The sequence below is a fragment of the Armigeres subalbatus genome, chromosome 1, assembly GCF_024139115.2.
Source record: "Armigeres subalbatus isolate Guangzhou_Male chromosome 1, GZ_Asu_2, whole genome shotgun sequence".
Taxonomy (NCBI): Eukaryota; Metazoa; Arthropoda; class Insecta; order Diptera; family Culicidae; genus Armigeres; species Armigeres subalbatus.
Genome location: NC_085139.1, coordinates 168,077,064 through 168,100,655, shown reverse-complemented (window position 1 = coordinate 168,100,655; position 23,592 = coordinate 168,077,064).

Below are 23,592 nucleotides of genomic sequence, written 5' to 3'. Positions count from 1 at the left end.
TCAGCCATACGAAGTCGGAGTTTGTATTTCACTCCTTTGACGTCGTACTCAAGCTTATCGTCGTATTTGTCCACCACCTGCTGCGCGATGGTATGGTTTGTGACCTTCACGAAGGCACACTCGTCTGTGTGACTCAACTGTATGCGAACCAGTTGAGAACGTGTGATGCCGAGCTGTACCCCGACAAGTGTGTACCTCTTCAGAGGTGGATTTTTTTGGTAGTTTCGCGAACTCCACGCGGAATGTGTTTTCGCGAATTTTTTGGTGACTCATGGTCGAACTGATGTTCGAGAATGCCCGTACTGCCAAATATTACCGGCACCGGATTCCGGGCCACACGCCACGTTTTGCACTTACAATACTTCTCCGAAAATTCGACCGATTCTAGCGCGCTCAAAAACGACGTGTTATCGCTTCGGATGACGAAGCCTGACTGTATTGGGACTTATGCAAGTTATAAAGACTTATTTATAAAGCAAATTATTTATAAAGCAAACAATTTATTTATAAATTATGAAGCAAACATTTTATTTATAAAGCAAACATTTACGAATTTATAAAGCAAACATTTTTTAAATCCACCATGCAAAAAGGTTGATTAAAAATATCCCAGCTCCTATTAGGGGAGAACGGTCCAAAATGCACCCCTTAAGCTTTTTCGATGTTTTCGCCCATATAAACAAGAAAACCCAACCATTACAACGTATGGGCGCAAAATTTACAAACCCAGCTATATTTCACAATGATCTCCTATTCAAAACATTAAGGTATCCATTACTTTTTAACGCATTTAAAAAATGTTTCAAAAATAGGCCTGGGGCAAAACGCCCGAATGGTGGTGTAAAATGACTCAATTGCATGTAAAATGATGGTGAACGCATGGTTGTTTGTTTTTTCTTAATGGATTGAGCTACAATCTTACAGGTGTGGTGGAAGAATAACAAATCGTTAAATTTGAGTGAATATGAAGGGATTTTGCTCAACTTTTCCAATGGAGCTCAATGATGGATAACTAATTATGAATTGTGATGGTAATATTCGTTCATAAATGTCCTACAACAGATTATATGAGTGATTTCATGAGTGAGGCCATTTTGCCCCAGGGGTGCATTATGCACTGTTCTCCCCTATGTTATTTGTTTTGAACATGCATGAAAGTATGGGGCGCTCGATAACGATTTCGTCAAGGGCGCTGGGAGTCCACACTACGGCTTTGCTGATATCCCATCGTTATTAACTGGTTATGGAACAACTTCTCGCAAAGGTAGATGTTGTATAATTGGTAATACCCCAAGTAAAACAGTTTGTTGAATGAGATTAAAAAAATAATCTTTGTTAGGTTGTTTATGTTTTGGTATATAAACATGTTTTATTACCTTTACACGACCGAAACAGCGCAAAAATTGATGATTCAACATCTTTCAGTCGCACGAAAGAAATCGTAATACATTCACAAGTCTAAAGTTAAGTTGGGAGTGAGTTTTCAATAACATTCTCTCAACATATTATGATCTGTAAAATTGAATACAACTAAAGTTGTTTGACAAATGTTTCAATTAAAAAATATTCACGAGATTGGATGAAAAAATGCATGCATAAATTTAGCTATGAATTTCATTTTGATAAACTGCCCATGATCGCATATTTGTAACACTCGCATTTTTGTTCATTTGGTAGAAAGCCTGTGGATCGTTGTAAGCTCAATTTACTGCATCTAATCCCACAACAGTAAAATAGGCTTTACTATCTTGTTTACCTGTGGTAAGCTGGAAATGATTTAGTTTGTGGGGAGGATTGACAAAAGATTTACAAAATCAACCAAAATACAAATGTTGCAAATATGCGATCATGGGCAGTAAAATGAATTAAAATACACATAAAAGGAATTTGAAATTCGTATCGATGCTTTATATGCGACTCATGACTCATTTGTGGAACTTTTTATTTTACTTCTCCTAAATTCATGCGCCATCGATTGGAGAAAAATACGCAATATATCAAAAACCTTAAAATTTAGGAATTCATCTGTAAACACATGCTTGAATGTGCAGAACAGCAATATGGAGAGTTCCCAACAGACGATAGAGTCGATGAAAAATATCCATTGCTTAGATCTGAAGAGATGTTGAAATGAAGCTCAAAACACTGATTTGAGCTAAGTTCGCATCATAACTTCATATCATATAACTAAACAAATGTCAAAAAATGAACATGATGTTAATCGTAAGTTCCAGAAATCATCCTGGCAACATGTTTTATGTCTTGAGAGTGTAAAACAAAACATATTGAAAATCCAAACAAACGTCAAAAAAATGACTTGTTATCAGCAAGTCGTGAGAATGTTATACAAAACATCTTATAAAATCAATAAGCTGTATGTTCAACAAAAACCTTTTCACAACTTGCTTCGAACTTGGGACGTCCGTGTACTTAATGGAATAGTGAATGGAATCTAGTCCCACCGGCAGCCGAATCTTTTTCGCAATATCTCATAAAAACACCTTAAAATGGCAAACTTAACTATATGTATCAAAATTAAACATCTTTTCAAAAAAAAAGTAGAAATCTGACTTCCCTCACAAGTCATCAATCAAGAAAAAGTAAGGAACAATATCTCCAAATACAATGCGATTCTAAAGCATCATTTACCTTTTTGTCTTTATGATGTACTATACGCAGACTGTATTTGTTTTAATTGGAGGTAATAAGTGTTATCTTGGGACGGTCTTACTAATATTGGCCCTAGCAGCACACAAATTCCTCATAGGTTACTGCAGATTCAGTCACAATCAAGTTGCTGCAACCATTTTTATCTGACTTGTGCTGCTCGGGAGACTCTCCCACATATTTCAGTTTATATATATTATTCAGTTTCTAATTCAAATTTTATGAATTATCTTGTCATTCAAGACTAAATAAAATAAATAAATAAATAAATATCTGAGTAAATTAATTTTGTGTTCAAGGCAATTAAAATAGGTTTCAACAATTGCTGCTTGCACTCTACTTCAAAAGAGGGATATGTAAATCAAACAATTTGAAGCGAATATTGGCAATATATCATCTGATTATCTGTAGCACCATGCAAAATTGTCGAGCATGCATACCCTAGCAGCACACATGTTCCACATAAGTTACTGAAACTCATATGTGATCAGAATCAGTCCCAATTAAGTTGCTGCACCTATTTTAATCTGCCTTGTGCTACTCGGGTATGGATGGAATAGATGTAGGAATTTTAAACTATCAGTGCTTTCGATGACTCACTTGAGAATGTACTAACGAAAGATTTCAAATGCATTGCCTCTACCTCGAATACGAAATCATATTTCATTTGTAACACATCTTTCCTATTTGTGAAGATCTTAAAACGATAAAAAATATACAACTTTCAAACTGTTACTGATACTTATTGAAACAAACTGTAGATGGACTAAACTTTGAGCTTGAAAGTAAAAAGTTCCATATCAAAGTTATGCAAATTCAAAGTAAAAGAGGAAATCACATATACCTCTGCTCGAAGGTAAGGCACAAAGTTGAATACATTCGATTGAACGAAAGTGAAACTCTCTCATCCTTGGAAACCCTCTTTTAAGTCGGGTTCGTTATTCCTTTTTTCTTTTTTGTTTTCAATGTCTGGATGGATGTGAACCGAGAATAAAAACTTTTTCCTTTGGTTTCGAATAAATTATGCAATACGTGCCTCGTATCTAACCAAATGCAACATCGATATCGTCTGATTCATTTTAGCCGTTTAAAAATGTTCTATTTTCGGCTTGTTCGCCGCAGGCATGATCTATTTTTACCAAAAACCCACATCGCAGTGCTGATTGCTATGTGGCAGCCGTGATGACAATGGGTGAAAAACTTTAATAACACTTAAATCACAATTTGGAAAGCACGCTGCGAAGCGGCCATTTATCATCTATCGGAGCCCCTATATAGTGTATTTGCGGTGTAACAGCTGGCTTTCGACTCTCTTTTCCGGTGGTCAACCGTGAATCGGAACGCTGCCGGCCACTTCTGCCAATTGCCACTCGTTCAAAGTGCACGAACCCGCCGGCCGCGGCACATGATGTGGAATGGTAATACGAAACAAGCGGATATTGATACGGAGAGTCAGGAAGAGATAATGGCCATTTTCAATATATAGCTCAACATATCAGAAATTTTAGCCGACTAGCCAGGCAGCCGGGACACCACCGCCGTCCAACGGTCGGCATCCATCGGGCCACTTGCTGTTGTAGCCAAGAGTGTTTGTCGAGTACGTGAGACCAAGTCACATACTCAATTTGGTCGTGAGAAATTTCATGTTTGCGATGTGGCTTCACCAAACCCGAACGATCCCAGCCAATATATGAAATATTTAACCTTTTGTCTGTGCTCTGGGGTCAATATGACCCCAGGCCACTTTGAGTGGCTGCCATTTTTTAAATTTTCAACCGATTCTCCTAATTTTTGGTAGTTTGGTAAAAGCCGCCGAGATCTGTCTCCTAGGTGCAAATTCAGTTCAAAAATCTGGAAAATATGCGCTACAGTATACTTTTTTCAAAAAACTTACGTTGTCTGTGCTCTGGGGTCAAATTGACCCCAAATTGAAATTGCTATAACTTTTTTAATGCTTGGCCAATTTTGGATTTTTGGGGCTGTTTCGAAAGATAATTTAATCATCTTTCAGGTCGTTACCAAAGATTGACTATAGGTGGGCGGGTACATCGCGGGGAGGGGTTTTCGTAAAAAGGGTACAAAAATAGTGATTTTTCATGCTTATTTTACTTATATCTGAGAATCCTACCCATTTTGAACTGCACCTTTTCAAAAAGGTTATGCAGGAAGGCGTGTGCTTTGATATGAGGCATTGATTAGTTTAGAGCTTGGTCGCTAGGTGGCGGTATATTTGAATTCATTACTTTGGACTACTCAAGTAATTCCGATATATGGAATTTTCCTCATTGTAAATATTCTTATCGCACAAATTTGAAATTTGTAAAGATGACGTCTTTAATAAAGTTCGTCTGGTGGGAATGGACTGTCATGTGACGAAATGAATAATTAGGAAATTTACAAATAGGCGGCGCTAGCGGACTTGCAATATTCTTGCATATATGAAATATTGCTTTAGCTTGAGATCCCTCATACCTACACTCAAGTTGTATTCGGCAACATTGTTCAGGATGTCTAGCACTACAAAGCGGTGCTCAATATAATGAGTACGTCTTCCAATTTTTGAATTTGTGCGATAAGAATATTAAACTGAGGAGAATTCTATATATCGGAATATCTTAAGTAGTCCAAAATAATGAATTCAAATATACCACCACCTGGCGGCCGAGTTCTAAACTTATCAACGCCTCATGCCAGAGCACATGCCTTCCTGCATAACCTTTTTAAAAAAGGTGCAGTTCAAAATGGGTAGGATTTTCGGATATAAGTAAAATAATCATGAAAAATCACTGGTTTTATACCCTTGTTCACTAAAACCCCTCCCCGCGATGTACCCGCCCACCAATAGTTAATATTTTGTAACGACCAGAAAGATGATTAAATTATCTTTCGAAACAGCCCCAAAAATCCAAAATTGGCCAAGCATTAAAAAAGTTATAGCAATTTCAATTTGGGGTCAATTTGACCCCAGAGCACAGACAACGTAAGTTTTTTTGAGCACAGACAGAAGGTTAATCAATAATTTTCACATCCTTTTCCTGGGTGTTCCTACGATCGCGTCGGCCACTGACGTATAGTTGGACAATATGGGGATGTAATTATGGCAAGCGGCAATGAATGGCGCAATACGTACTAGCGCAGCCTATGCACTGGTGATCTACTAATATGCATAATGCATGCTACTTCGGTTTCTTAATTGTACATACTGTGCTTAGGAGTAGTTTTCGAAAACCCTTCTCAGAAGATCTTCGTCCGGGTCGAAAACTAAACACATTGTCCTAGATTTAGCAATCTTATCCATTTGCTAACTAAAATTGAATGACAATCGTTAATTCAATCTGTTTGATTTGTGCTGCCCCTCAATTTCTAGATTTCTTGATGCACTAATGGTAATAGTATACGAAACAAACACTTTTGACCTCAAACTGCTGCATATGTTTCTTCACGACACCGGCAACGAAATGCATTGACCGAAGGACGCCAATGGCACGTTCATAATAAATTAACAAACCAGTTGGACCGAACTTGGCTGGTTTGTCGTCAGACTATTACTCCAATAAATCATAGCTACAACCGATAAATCTGCTCTAATCGGTACTTTTAATTTCACTTTGTTTTTTTATTTATTTTTCTTCGTTTAGGGGAGACTGGGGAGACTTGATCCCCTTTTCTGATTTCCGATGCGTCACAGCCAAAAATAAATAAACATACGCGATTTTCTCACAGACTCTCGAAGAAATAAATTATTGTTGTTATTATTATTATTTATACACAATCGATTTTTTGGAGTGCTGTCAAAAATCGACTTTTAAAATATTTGTGGGAAATTGATCCCTCTCCAAGAACTTGCTTTGATAAAATTAGAAAGGTTCCCTCAGATTTTTGAAATATTTTTCCTTCAAACAAAGCGGAATTTTCGAATTGCTGTGCGTATACCTGAACGATTTTTGTTATTGAATTCGACAGCACATGCAATTTTCAAATTTGGGGAGACTTGATCCCCTTTCTATAATATCTACGCAATAAACATTTTTTCTTGCCAACCCTTCATCAAATCTGATAAATCTACAAAAAAATAGAACCTGAGAAAAGATTTATATTTTTTTGATTCTTTTCGCCAAATTTTTAAAAATACGCTAGAACAAAACTACTTACGTTCTTGATAAAACAAGGGGGTGATCAAGTCTCCCCGGGGATCAAGTCACCCCACCTTCCCCAAGTGGAGGAGTAAGAAAGAACTCTAGTTTTGTTTCTTTGTGAGGGGGTTCCCTTATCTTTTACAATAATAAACCTCTTGAACGAGAGTTCGAGTTTATGCGTTTATATATGCTTTTTTTTAGCAAGGGTAAACGGAAATCTGCATCCGGACACCTGAGGAGGTTAACGTTTATACATGTTTTTTTTTTTTTTTAGCAAGGGTAAACGGAAATCTGCATCCAGACACCTGAGGAGGTTAACTCAGGTAGTGTGGGGATGGGTATGTTACCCGACCCACTAAAACCAAAACCCTTTCGCCAGTCCGTACCCCAGGCCCACAATTAAGCAATACATCAGGGGGGGACTATTGAGAACGCTCACGCCTATGCTAACGCACTTGACGTTAATACACATCGACTTCAAGGGTGGTAACCTCACCATCCGTCGATCGCAAGCTATGATAGTAACCTAGCGGTCCGTATCATAATCTCACGTTGGAGACGAGCACCCCGACAACAACCACCGCGCATGAACCGCAATGACCTCTTTATCTACATACGGAGGTCCCCGCAGCCCAACCGCGACATGTTGGTTGTCGGGGTGAGCAAAGTGTTCACTGCATCACAGGTGCCTTTACTGCATTCGTTGGTTTTGTTCAAGACGCCACCACCGCTGCAGTTTCGACATAATCTGTTGAGATGCTGTGTTCACCGCATTCCATATAACTTCCTCCCGGCACATCCTCTCGACGAGGTTGTTCGGGGTTGTATCCATACCGCTAACAAGCAGCATGGCATTGCGTTCTACCTCGAATCGCGGGCATGCGAACATCACATGCTCTGCCGACTTTACCTCACCTACTCATTCTGGACATTCCACAGAATCTGCGAAGCCAAACCTGTGTAGGAATTTTCTAAAGCAACCATGTTCAGACAACATCTGTGTTAGGTGGAAGTTGACCTGACCATGTTTTCTATCGACCCAGTTGGACACATCCGGAATCATTCTGTGGGTCCAACGACCTTTGACTGCGGTATCCCATGCTCTTTGCCGTTTGAGCAGCGAGGCTGCTCTCTTGACACGTCGCACTTGCACCGAGTCCCTTTCGTTGTAGCACTCCACATCTTCCTCTAGGAGTATGTCTATCAGCATCATCCCAGCTATAACACACACCGCCTCATATGATATGGTGCGATATGCGCTCGCGACACGTAAACACATCAACCGGTGTACTCTGATCAATTTCTTTACGTTGTACTCGGCTTTTAGTGCTACGGCCCATGCCGGTACGCCATAGCGGATGATAGACAATGCTACTTCCGCTATCAACCTACGCACTTGACTATGCACCGCCGATCTGTTGGACATCATTCGTGATAAAGATTTTATCGCCAATGAAGCCCGCTGACATGCATAATCGACGTGGGTCGTAAAATTGAGCTTATCGTCGATCATCACGCCCAGATGCTTAAGAGACCTCACGGAGTTAACTGTGCAGGTCCCTACTCTTATCCTCGCTTGCTGCAACCCATGACGGTTATGCACCACCACGACTTCCGTCTTGTGGTGTGCAAGGGACAACCACCTCGAATTGAGCCATTCCTCCACTCTGCCAATCGCGTATGAAGCCTTCAGTTCGACTTCGTCGAGAGTGTCTCTTGTTACCTTTAGCATTACGTCATCCGCGAAGCCTTCTATTTTCACACCGGCTGGGAGACTTAAGCGTAATACTCCGTCGTACATAATATTCCACAGAACCGGTCCGAAGATCGACCCCTGTGGAACACCCGCAGACACTACGATCGACTTTTGACCAGCATCCGTGTCGTATATCAGCACCCTATTCTGAAAATAACTTTTCAGTACCCTGCACTGGTAATCCGGAACTCTCAATCGGTGCAGGGAGTCAGCAATAGTTACTCAGTTAGCATTGTTAAACGCATTTTTTACATCAAGTGTAATCAATGCGCAGTATCTAATAACTCGCCTGTTCAAACCTCTCGCTATCTTGGCCGTATCCGTTACCGATCGAATTGCTTCGACGGTGGAACGACCTTTACGGAAGCCATACTGGTTGTTTGATAGCCCACCAGGACGCTCGGTATAGGTCGACAATCTGTTCAGAATAACCCTCTCAAGCAGCTTACCAGCTCCGTCGAGGAGGCAAATCGGTCTGTATGCCAAAGGTTCTCCCGGGGATTTCCCAGGCTTGGGCAATAGCACCAATTTCTGTCGTTTCCAACGATCTGGAAAGTTTCCTTCATCCAGACAACGTTGTAGGCAGCTCCTGAACATATCTGGAGCGGCAAGAATCGCGTGTTTAAGGGCCAGGTTCGGAATACCATCCGGACCCGTATTTCTAACGAAAGTATATATAATCTAATCGTTTTGAACACATGTGGCAATCTGGAAAAAGGTTCTGGTACGCCACTATTCGGTTCCGGAATATCATTTTTTTTTTGAGAATCATACCATGCGACACATCAAATTGCACTGCCGTGACGAGATAGGTATGTCCAAGGAAAGTATAATCGAGTAGTCTTGGACACTTGTGGTACCCTAGCAAGACACATGTTCCACATATGTTATTGCAACTCATATGCGACCAGATTGAGTCAGAGTCAAGTTATTGCAACCATTTTTGCCTGAATTATGCTCGGGTAACACTGGTAGAGGTTCCGGTACCCAACTATCCGATTCCGGAGGTCCAAATAAAAAAAAACTAAAACCATATCAAAATACACTCCCGCGACGAGATATGGTCAATTATAATCGATTCCGGTACGCTATTATCCGGTTTCTGATGACTGAATCACTGATGACACTGGCCAAACGAGATATGGACGTTGAAAGTACAATCGAACTGTTTTGAGCTAATCTGGTTACTCTGGCACAGTTTCCGATACGCCGCCGGAGGTTCCGGAGGACTAAATCAAACTTTTTGAGGTCCATGCCATGCGATACATCAGATATTACTGCCGTGACGAGATTTGGCCGATGCAAGTACAATCGTACTGTTTTTGGTCACATGTGGCATCATTATTTGAGGTTTCAAATAATAGCCCGAGTAGCACACATGTTGCACAAAAGTTTCTGTGACCTTTATACAACCAATTTAAGTCACATTTGAGTTGCTGCAACCAAATTTGTCCGGATTGTATTGTAAGGTAGGCTTGCATCAAATATTTAATTCATTATGCAGAACAAAATACCTTTCGAAAAAACTGGGATCCGAAACAAATTCTTTTCGAGACAGTAAACAATAAACAATAAACAATAAACAATAAACAATAAACAATAAACAATAAACAATAAACAATAAACAATAAACAATAAACAATAAACAATAAACAATAAACAATAAACAATAAACAATAAACAATAAACAATAAACAATAAACAATAAACAATAAACAATAAACAATAAACAATAAACAATAAACAATAAACAATAAACAATAAACAATAAACAATAAAACAATAAACAATAAACAATAAACAATAAACAATAAACAATAAACAATAATAAACAATAAACAATAAACAATAAACAATAAACAATAAACAATAAACAATAAACAATAAACAATAAACAATAAAACAATAAACAATAAACAATAAACAATAAACAATAAACAACAAACAATAAACAATAAACAATAAACAATAAACAATAAACAATAAAATAATAAACAATAAACAATAAACAATAAACAATAAACAATAAACAATAAAACAATAAACAATAAACAATAAACAATAATAAACAATAAACAATAAATAATAAACAATAAACAATAAACAATAAACAATAAATAATAACAATAAACAATAAACAATAAACAATAAACAATAAACAATAAACAATAAACAATAAACAATAAACAATAAACAATAAACAATAATAAACAATAAATAATAAACAATAAACAATAAAACAATAAACAATAAACAATAAACAATAAACAAACAATAAATAATAAACAATAAACAATAAACAATAAACAATAAACAATAAACAATAAACAATAAACAATAAACAACAATAAACAATAAACAATAAACAATAACAATAAACAATAAACAATAAACAATAAACAATAAACAATAAACAATAAACAATAAACAATAAAACAATAAACAACAACAACAAACAATAAACAATAAACAATAAACAATAAACAATAAACAATAAACAATAAACAATAAACAATAAACAATAAACAATAAACAATAAACAATAAACAAAAAACAATAAACAATAAACAATAAACAATAAACAATAAACAATAAACAATAAACAATAAACAATAAACAATAAACAATAAACAATAAACAATAAACAATAAACAATAAACAATAAACAATAAACAATAAACAATAAACAATAAACAATAAACAATAAACAATAAACAATAAACAATAAACAATAAACAATAAACAATAAACAATAAACAATAAACAATAAACAATAAACAATAAACAAAAAACAATAAACAATAAACAATAAACAATAAACAATAAACAATAAACAATAAACAATAAACAATAAACAATAAACAATAAACAATAAACAATAAACAATAAACAATAAACAATAAATAATAAACAATAGGGGGGGTCCCGTAGCGTAGTTGGCTACACGTTCGCCTCATAAGCGAATGGTCATGGGTTCGATTCCCAGCCCCTCCACTAAACCCTCGTCAGTCGCCGGATGCGCAGCCCATGCGGTAGCGTATTGGGGAACGCGCCTTATCGTCACGGCTGCCTGATGACGACTGACAACTTGTTCTTCTCGGAGGCTTTCCTCCAACGTTACCCGGATTAAATGGCAACCAAACAACGCAACGATCATTGGATACAAGACATGGAAAAACGGACACAATGGACTCACGAGAAGATAAACTGGCAACGACAACAATAACGAATAATGGATATCTAAAAATAGATTCTGTGTGGATTCTGTACAGCAGAATACCATAGTAGATCACGGCACAGTAGCGGTTAAGTAACACAGGGTGCCTACCAAATAAAATATATGAATAAAAAAAAAACAATAAACAATAAACAATAAACAATAAACAATAAACAATAAACAATAAACAATAAACAATAAACAATAAACAATAAACAATAAACAATAAACAATAAACAATAAACAATAAACAATAAACAATAAACAATAAACAATAAACAATAAACAATAAACAATAAACAATAAACAATAAACAATAAACAATAAACAATAAACAATAAACAATAAACAATAAACAATAAACAATAAACAATAAACAATAAACAATAAACAATAAACAATAAACAATAAACAATAAACAATAAACAATAAACAATAAACAATAAACAATAAACAATAAACAATAAACAATAAACAATAAACAATAAACAATAAACAATAAACAATAAACAATAAACAATAAACAATAAACAATAAACAATAAACAATAAACAATAAACAATAAACAATAAACAATAAACAATAAACAATAAACAATAAACAATAAACAATAAACAATAAACAATAAACAATAAACAATAAACAATAAACAATAAACAATAAACAATAAACAATAAACAATAAACAATAAACAATAAACAATAAACAATAAACAATAAACAATAAACAATAAACAATAAACAATAAACAATAAACAATAAACAATAAACAATAAACAATAAACAATAAACAATAAACAATAAACAATAAACAATAAACAATAAACAATAAACAATAAACAATAAACAATAATAAACAATAAACAATAAACAATATACAATAAACAATAAACAATAAACAATATGTTTGTCTGAAACCCTTATCTGATTCAATGGAAATCTTTCGGATGAATTGAAAGAATCGCACTTCGTTGATTGTCGGCGAAAATAAAAGGATTTTTACCATCTTTGCCCTGCATCCTGATATCTAATATTGAATTGTAATGCTTATTATCACTGTACTACAAACGACTATACGAGTGATTTTATAATTTGGCTCATTTTGCCTCATTCTCCCCTACAGTAAGCTGTTCATGGAAGATAAACAGAGCCTGAAGACTCAAGCCCCACCAGATTCCAAGAGCCATAAAGCCCTTGAACATAGTCTATGATGCGCCCAGCAGTCGTGATGAAAACTCTTTTCATATGATAAAATACGACATTGGCAGTGTGCTACTATTGTTAGCAACTTGATAAAATTTGCGAATTCCAAACAAATTAACATTTATGTACAAAATTTAGTATCAAATACAGAAGGCTTAGGTTTCCATTCCGAAAGCTAATAGCCAAAACAAATGTGCAAATGCGAAATTATTGCATTCCTAAAAACAGCATACGAATTGCATAGCACACTTACTGTTTTGGATAGTCTGTTATTCCCCTCTATGATGTATGACACGACAAATTTAAAATGTTAGCCACTTGTGCACTACTTGATTATTACTAAAAAGAGCAAATACAGTAATATCCCGATTTTATCACCCCCTGGTGAATTTTGGGGTGATAAAACGGAAATGTGACAAAATCGGAAAAATATTTTCTTTTTTTTTAATTTATACCACAAATATGAATCATTTTATGAATCATTTTAAGGCCAAATGCGTGAACGGTTATATCTTGTCGAAATTGCTTACAGAATATTTCCCAGGTACTTAGAAGTCGTTCGTAATAAACCACAGGCGGTGAAAGTTATTTCATGAAAATCAATGTTATTTTTGGTATTATTTGCGAAAATAAAAAGAATGACAAAAATTTTTGGGGTGACAAAATCGGGTCGAAAATGTGACAAAATCGGGACGTGATAAAATCGGGTCGAAAACGTGATAAAATCGGGGGTAGACAAAATCGGAGAGTGACAAAATCGGGTCAACACTGTATATTGAATATATGCTATAAATTTATGAAAAATGAAATTATGATATAAAAATAACTATCGATTTCATTGGCAGCAACATATTTCGGAATACAGCGTGAGAACATATTTGTGACCATATTGAAAGTTAGTTGATATTGTACCACCACTGCACACTGTGGTAACAAGAAATTTACTTTGATTTGATATCTGAACTGTCAAGTAGTTAGCGAAAGCAAGGTATGCAGAAATCAATCTTTCGTATTTTGCCATTACCCCTGTGAAAGTTTGAGAAGACCTCAAACTAAGGGCAGATCATTATTATCATTATCATTACTTGATGCAAATATGCTCTCACTGGGATGCACCATATTATAACATTTTATTTTTGCATATAAAGTTTAGTCAAAAAAAGTGGATAGCTCGGTGGTTTAGTGGCTAACGCTTCTGCCTTATAAGCAGAAAGTCGTGCTTCACGTTCTATCAAAACGATTCCTACTGTTATAACCTGCTACACTAACAATTCCAAAACCTTCCGCGGCACCTATGAGAGGTCGAGAACGTGGCCAACAAAGATCTCAATTATTGGAGTGGCATTTCTTCCATCTAAAAGATAGTGATTGGCCCCAAATAAATAACTGTGGTAACGGAAGGAAGTGATGTTACTCTAATACAATAGTCCAGGCTTGTACCCTCTTTCAATTTGTGCGAATTGCTCAATGCGAATGCAAAAAAGTTTTAGTCACAAGGAGTTGGTAAAACAATGCACCATGCGTCTCCATATGCCTGTATGTATGTTTAAATTTATGAATATTAAATGTATGATCAATTATTGTAAGTAATTTTCTACTAGAGAGATGTCGATTTCGGATGATTTCAAAATGGTTTAAACAATGATATACTAATGCAATAGTTCAATCCATGATTGGATACCCTTCATATCCAATTATATTTACGCTATATGAAAACACAACTTGATTACGCTTCTATCGCATTTCTTCTTATTGAGTATTCTCGCATGTTTTTCAGAAATCAAACATATTTTACTTTATTTTGTCCGTGCTATCTTCATTCTCCACTCACAACTTCATTAAACTAATTTTGGAACCCCTTTATTGCCGAATGTACCCACATTTCTTCTATCCATGTCTTGGGGTGAAACTTCATTAATGGGCTAGACACATCACTTGGATTGAAATGAATCAATCTTCCTAATTAGAATAAATCGCATTCAGCTCCCGGTGGTTTTTGAGGGGTGGGATGAAATGTTCCTTGATCTAGGTAGTGGTTGAGAGCCACCCCTTATTGTTCTCATTGCACTTGAAAGGGTAGATTGATGAAATTAGGAACCCTTCGGCGTATTATTGTAGGTTATTGAAGTAAGGTAGCTATTGCCGCTGCCGTCGCCATGCCGGTTGAGGAATTCATACAACAAAACTTTACTCAATGGGCAAATTGTGAAATTCTTAGAGATCTTAAAGTGATGCGTTTAAAAATATATTGTTCATTTGTGCTCACCAAAATTCTCAAGTATTGCAAGAAATATCTTTTTATACAATTTTTCATCAGGTGACTTTGAATTTGAGAAGCTGGTTCGTCTCCTGCTACTAGAAATAATTATTTCCAGCATAAATAGTCGTTTCTACTTTTCTCAACAACGGTAGTTTCCATGAGATTATTATCATGAAGGCCAGTTCGATTGACCATTTACGACCAACGTTAATGAGAAAACTAAGAAAATTGTCTTGATGATTCCCGTGAGATACTTTTTAATTGGATTTGTACTGATAGTGTGTAGAACTCAATTTGCCCGACCATAATTTCTCGCTTTCTTGCTCTGTTGCATGCTTTTCTCGATACTTTGATTACTTGAGCGCTTGTGAATTTACTCATGAGACTTGTTTTCAACTACAGTTTCTCAATTGACTAAATCAACTTTCCGATGCTGAGCGGTGGATGGCCACGGAGTGCTATTTCAAACTTTTTTTTATGCTATACACTCGATTGACAGGCTTGGACGTAAGTGCTAAAGGGCATCGTTGCCAGTCGTCATGGGTTCGGCTTCTGACGGCATTCAATTTCCTGTACGATTGAATAGGAAGAGCATATCATTCCCTATCACAAGAAGACTGCAAATAAAAATAATAAGCATCGACTCCGTCAGTTCCCCTTGAATCAACAGTGCTTTGTCCCACTTTCAGTACGGGTGGTGGCCGTTGGTTAGTTCTCAGAATCTGACAGGCTGGGTGATAGCTTCGAAATATAACCGAAAACCACCAGAGCTACCACACAGCGTGGGTGAGGGAACATAGACAGAGAGAGAGTCAGCCGCCTGACAGCGCTTTAACACATTCTGTGAGATGGCAAGTAGGTCTTCCCGTTCGTTGCTCAGTTCTGGGCTGTCTCTTGTCGACTTCTTCTTTAATTTAATTAAAATAACTTGCCAACAGATTCCCAAAGTGATTTCCACTTTCCGCCTAGGAGCGGACTTCCGCCATTTCCGGTTCCATTCCGATAGGTACAAGGGAGTCTATATTGATGAACAAGAGGAATCGATATCGAGAACTGGTACCAAGATGAGTACACCACTAGGTGTTCCAATCTGCCAAATTCACGATTCAGCCATCTTGGATTTTAGTATGGGAGAGCCAGCCGGTTTGTTTATGTTTTGCACCGAAAATGAATTTTTCACCCCCGCCTTCTTCTCGCCCATTAATTGGGCAGATTGCAACACCTAGCTGTGTATTCATCTTGACTGGTACTAGGATGGAGCAAATATATGCAGAAATGCTGACAACCACAGAGGAAAAGTTTAGTCGAAGCAATCGGAAGTAAGAGGTGGGGTTGGTGATTAAAATTATCCAATTCCGAAAGAACAGGAAAGAGACAGTTTGCTTGTGCTTGGTGTTAATGTCAATTGACAGTGCCATTTCCAGTCTTCGACCTCGGGATCTGTAGAGTTTTGTGTTGACACTAGGTCCAAACTGAAGTAGGGATGGGTTGAGTCGCAGAACCTGGTAGCACTCTACTGACACGAATGCTCACTGGGATTTTAATTTGCAGTTGTTTAGGTTTCCAGTTGATTTGGTACGTTTAATCTTCTACACCGCAAGCATCGGTTACAGTTATGATGATTATATCATGTTTTGTTTCTATTCGAGATCAACTGTTTCGCTGACTTTGAATATAGTTTTTAATCGATTTTACAGATCTGTCGTTTGAAAAAAAATATTATCGTGAGATTGTGTTGATCATTATTTGAAAATAGTTACGATTGTGTATAAGTTTGAACCTATCTTTCCAAATTTTTCATTATCATATCAATTGATTGTCTTCTTTGTTTTTTTGTCTTCTTTGTCTTCTTTGCCGTCTTTGTCTTCTTTGTCGTTTTTGTCTTCTTTGCCATCTTTGTCTTCTTTGTCTTCTTTGTCTTCTTTGTCTTCTTAGTTTTTTTTTGTGTTCTTTGCCTTCTTTGTATTTCTTGTCTTCTTAGTCTTCTTTGTCTTCTTTGTCTTTTTTAACTTCTTTGTCTTCTTTGTCTTCTTTGTCTTCTTTGTCTTCTTAGTCTTCTTTGTCTTCTTAGTTTTCTTTGTGTTCTTTGCCTTCTTTGTATTTCTTGTCTTCTTAGTCTTCTTTGTCTTCTTTGTCTTTTTTAACTTCTTTGTCTTCTTTGTCTTATTTATCTTCTTTGTCTTCTTTGTCTTCTTTGTCTTCTTTGCCTTCCTTGTCTTCTTTGTCTTCTTTATATATTTTGTCTTATTTGTATCTGACTTCTATGTCTTATTTTACACAAAGAGTAAAAAAAATAGTTGTGGTATGGCCTCAGTTTCAGTACACTGTCAGATATTTTCTATTTCAGTTTTGTGTTTCCAATAAATCGCAAGTTTCATTCTTCAAAGAAACATCCTTTCTTTCAGTAATTTAATATAAAATGACTACCATGTTTGATATGCATGTCGCGGGAGTCATTTCCGCGGGGCATGTTCACTGTCGTGAGCAAACAGGAGGCAAAATTGGATCAGTCGATACATTTATCAGATTATGCAAAGCCTTGTGCGCGCACATGAAGCATCCATTTTCGATGGGAACGTGATTTTTTGTAACTTCCACCCTCTTTCGCCAGCATGCATGGCAGGGCGATAATGTACTTTCAATTTGAGTTCGCAGCGCTCATACGCACTTGGGATGGCTTTCACATGCGCTCGATATTTTATGGGTAAATATGATTAACAATTTCCCTACACTCGGCCCGAACGAATATTGTTTCCCTTTCCGAACGGATTTCCATATGCCGCGAAAAACGGAGAAGTTTTTCTCCCAAAGTGTTGTCAAATATTTGAGCTTCGTAATTTATTTTTAAGGACGTCTGCATATGGTTCGCAATACTCGCCCTGCAAGGTTAAGTGGTTATAAAATGGTTGACAATAAATCATTGGAAACGAAGTGAATGTGTTTTAGTTGCTGTTACAAATTGGTTCTGTTGCTTGCAATAAGGAACCACGACCACTCTCAATACTACTGTGTCATGTGCACTTAACACTGTGTATTCCAACACAAGATCGAAATTGTCTTGAGTTTGACAAATCGTTCATCGTATTTCAATTTTTGGTATCCCGACTTAGAGGGATGGAACTATACATGCAAGAGTTCACCACTTATCTCCCATACGTAAGCCGTGATACAATCCTGGAAGTAGAACAGATGAAGAGCCCATTCCTATAGCCATGCAGGAAGATATAAACGTTGTACAATGTATCACTGGGATTGCAGAAGCGTGCTCTTGCGACCCTCAACCCGACGACTTTTCGCATGTCCTTCTCATTTCCCTACAGCCAGTCAACGTGCAGCACGAGTACACTCCCATGCCATAGATACGCAGCACCGACTTGTTTCCACACGGTGAAATTGAAACTTGCAATATCGGAAATCTAGCCGGATGATGCAGTGCTTCCAGTTTAGATTTATCTAATTTTCAAATAAAATCATATTTTTGGTTGAGAACTAAAAAACTAATTGTACTCAACATCTTTAAACAAAGTCTATAATCTTTTTGTAGTTTTGTTTTAAGGATCATGCATCCCTCTTAAATTGTTTGCATCTCCGTGAGCGTCACGTGGAATAGTTGTTTATTAGGGAAAGTAATGTATGTGAGCATACGGTCTAAATCTCGTTAGAAACAAACAGGTGAATACTTTCCTGAACAATTACATGATGGTTGAAAGTAAGAGTACGATCAAGAGACGGTTTCTTTCTTGTCAGTAGAAATACTCGCTTTACGAGTGCTATTGTGCCTACCAAAAACGCCGTAAACACATGAACCTACTGCTTACATTTTTGCAAAACATATGGCCGTATTTTTTTCGCGAACAAAAATAACGGTGGATGGCAAGGATAGCAGTTAGTCTTGCGTGCAAAGGCATAGGATTGCCAGTCCGGATATGGTGAGTTCGATTCTCTGTCCGGTTCAGAATGTTTAGGGTGGGAAACATGTGTGGGCATAGTGTGTCCACAGACAAGCAGACGTAACAGCTTGAACATTTTTCTGAAAAATCAATCACCCAAGAAAAATCCATAACACCATCTGGCGCTAATGTTACACGGAATAATGTTTCGTATGACGTTGTCTCCAGAAGGCGTTGGAGTGAAATGTCAATTTCGAAGGATTACGACGCTAGCGCCTCTATTTGTGAAACGCGCAAATAATCAAATTCAAATTAATCATGGTCAGTACATTCAAAGTTAATTGCCTATATGCCGGGTATTAAGCCACCCGGAGTGGAAATTAATTACTATGTCTGAAACTTGATTATGCATATGTACAACATGTGATAGATTTAGTTCGGAAAAGGTATTGGAGGGTAACCGCCCCTTCGGTGGGGTTTGATCCCACGACCCCAGTTCGCATGACAGGTGCTTTCCTACTAAGCTACGAAGGACCTCCGTCGTCCACCGCAGCTTAGCGGGTGTGAAACCAAATTCAGCACCAGGTACCAGCCGATCTCTCGCAATACATTTTCAGAACAACTCTCTCAAATGTATTCACATCATGTCAACCAAGTAGGATGAGTATTTAGTATTGTCGGCTCCTACACTTGCTTCATCGCAACGGCGCTCAATGAAGCAAGTGTGTGAGCCGGACAATACTAAATACTCATCCTTTGGTCGTCAGATACAAAAATACATTTGAGAGAGTTAGTTCTGACACAAGCGAGAGATCGGCTGGTACCTGGTGCTGGGAATTTGGTTTCATCAGTACCCGCTAAGCTGCGGTGGACGACGGAGGTCCTTCGTAGCTTAGTAGGGAAAGCACCTGTCATGCGTAGAGATGTCGCAAATTAATCGATTATTTCGATTAATCGATTAATCGTTGTGATAATCGATTAATTTTGAATCGATTATTACCCAACGACTAATCGATTCAATAATCGAGAAGAATCAACAGTAATCGATTAGTTACTAATCGATTAATCGGGATTTTACGACATCATAAGGATGTCGCAAATTAAGCGATTACTTTGATTAATCGATTCATCGTTGTGATAATCGATTAATTTTTAATCGATTACTACCCAACGATTAATCGATTCAATAATCGATAAGAATCGAGAGTAATCGATTAGTTACTAATCGATTAATCGAGATTTTACGACATCTCTAGTCATGCCGGCGAACTGGGGTCGTGGGATCAAACCCCACCGAAGGGGCGGTTACCCTCCAATACCTTTTCCGAACTAAATCTATCACATGTTGTACATATGCATAATCAAGTTTCAGACATAGTAATTAATCATGGTCGTTACGCCTGTTTGTCTGCGGTGTATGCATAGTTCTTGCTCCACAATATACACACTCATGCATTGGCGAAAGCATTCAAATAATACTTGTGAAAATGCTAATAGAACACTAATGCTAATAGAATAGTTGAAAAGCAGGCAAAGTTCCAGTTGGAATGTAGAGCCACAGAAGAAGAAAAAGGAGAACAAAGAAGAAAAAAAAGAAGAAGGAAAAGAAGAACAAAAAGAAGAAGAATAAGTAGAAAAAAAGAGAAGAAGAAGCATAGATTGCAATACTAATTCTCACGAGCAGAGGATGCTCACGCTGATTTTTGCCGAGAAAACCTTTTTGCGGGAAAGAAAAAATGTCTTGATGATTTCATCAAGTAGGCATGATTTTCGTTTATCTACTAGGTTCGTTATAAAAAGAAAAAAATGGCGAGTGAGAGATGTTTTACCCCACTTTAACTATGAGAAAAGCTTCCCCTTCAACCTGAAAACCTTCAACCTGATTGATTTAATCTCATCGAAACGATGTACAGTGACCTGCATAATAAAAAGCCCACTTGCCGTTTCTCATACAAAATGGCAAATATAGTAAATTAACAATATAGTCCACTCTGGCTGATTTCGAAAGACAACACAGTAGCGCCGCGGTGTCACAAAATGCAAGCAATGTAGTGAAAAGACATGTCGAGGGGTGTTCAAACGTATGATGCAATATGCAGTATGACATGCCTAAATGATGTGCTATAAATCATCATATGATTCCATTTTAATATCTGAGTTTAAAAATAAAATTTTGAAAAATGTAATTCAAATTGTGAAAAATTGTTAAATTATTGTAATTTTTTCAATTATCACACCCCTTGGCTATCGTTTTTAGACGTTAGTTGCCTTTTGTGACGCAAGATGGTGTGATTGTGCTGTCCGTTGCCTAATATATGGAGATACTCGAAGTGGACTATATTGGTAATAGAGTATATTTGAAAATGGTCAACTTTGGAGATCTAGATCTCGATTGCGTGCTAACCAATTTTGCTGAAAATTTGACCAGAGCTCAGATATAACTTGAATTTTACCACACCTAAGTTCGACCATATTGATTCATAGGGTAAACAATTATCGCGGTAATACCAACACGATTTTCTTTGACAAAAAAATGATTTTAAAGCTACGTCCATTTAGAATCCGGAATCATTTATTGTATTGCAGCGGCACGGAAAGTGATCGCTGCAAGAATTCTTTTACAGCGGTTTGTCTACCTAGGCGCCCACTTGCTGTGGTATAAATTTCACAAAGTTTCGTGCAGCGTGTCAAAAATTATTCCAGATGGAAGCCGAAAGGAGAGAAAAAAGTCGGCACACCCACATTGATAATCCTGTCATCGACGATGGAACCTACGTCAAAATGGATTTCGGACAGCTTCCTAGCCAAAAATTCTACATGGTGACGGCACGAGGAGTAGTTCCTGCGAAGTTTAAGTTTGCTTTTTGGACAAACTTGTCTTGTCTTGTCTTGTCTTGTCTTAGCACATGCACAGCCAGTATTGAAAAGCATCCTGGAAATGTCGGTTGTGTTCCCGAGCATTTTCTTGTCTGTATTAATATTTGCAGCATATCATAAATACGACACAAGTATTAAAACGGCCAGGCCCACCGTGCAGGCTTGAATTTGGGAGACAATCCATAACTCCCAGGCAATCAGATTATTTAGTAATAAATAACATGATCAACGAAGAGTTTTGAATCTACGAAAGGAAGAAACGGGGACAGCCGTACCAACCGTTTCACATTCAGGGGAAGGATGATTGACGAATCGTTGGGAGTGACTTTGCTAAGAAGATTAATGTAAACTCCTTGGGTCTTCGACGTCTTGGGATGGGACACAGTTTTTAGTCTAGTGCCCTGGCTTGTACGATGATGGACAAAAGTATTCGAAAATTCTAGATAGATTACTATTAAAACATGACGAATACTTATGTACATCAGTGTAAATATAGGCCTAGGCTAAAGCGCCATTACTCGCTCTCTGGAACGAGAAAAGAAAAAGAAACAAAAGCGATGAAAAACAAGCAAAAACTCATAAAACGATAAAATTATGCTATATTTTACTTACATATTTCCATATTTTTCGGAATCGTTCTTTTTTTAATTACTCCCGTCAAAACACAATTTATTGAAAATGCTTACCACAAATTTTCGCGAAAGGTGAGTGAGGAGTAAAAATGAAGAAACGAAATAAAAATCATTAAGAAAGCCGATTTTCGTCTATTTCACAGGTTCATTCTAGAGAAAAAAGGAGTGAGTCTAACATGTTTTTCACCACAAACTAGGAAATATTGTCCGTCGGCCTAAAAATTGCATGATTTCGTCTCATCAAACGAAAAGTACGAACCCTGCATAGAAATATATTTTTTGGCATATATCATTGTCCCAAAGACACCTTTACCATCTGAAGTGAAATCTTAATAAAAATGTATATAAAAAAACAAGCTTGGTCTCCGTTTAAAACCTTCTCGTAATTGAAAAAAAAAAATCACGGGTGGATTTTAATAAGCCACAAAACTCAATTACAAACATCGTCCAAGCCAAACGTTTTCAATTGCGACTATACGTGGCGATGTTAAAGATATACAATTCTGAAAAATAATACACAGAATGTAAAGTCAAGACGCGTGTTTGCCGAGCCCAGGCTACAGTGCAGTGAAATGGCGAGTAAACCTTATCAAAATTCACATCAACGCAACTGCTTTTCCCTAAAACCAACAGCTTTAAGGTGATTATAGAATGAAGCCAGAAATCGGCCATTTTGTAAACCACGTGCTTTTCCAATATTTTTTCAAGAGCACGAGATAAAAGAACTATAACACGTATGGGGCTGAAATAATGGTAGATCGTTTGCTTAGTTATGCTGAACAATCATAATTTGAGTTTCGGCACTGTACGAAAACTATTACGCCAGATTTGGGCTTTTGTAAATGTATGTAGATAAACGTGTGGTGAATTTGAAATTCACCACGGGCTTCATTCTATAATCACCTTAATGGATCAAGCTCCCTTTCTTCGTTATGAAAGCTGTTGGTTTAGATCA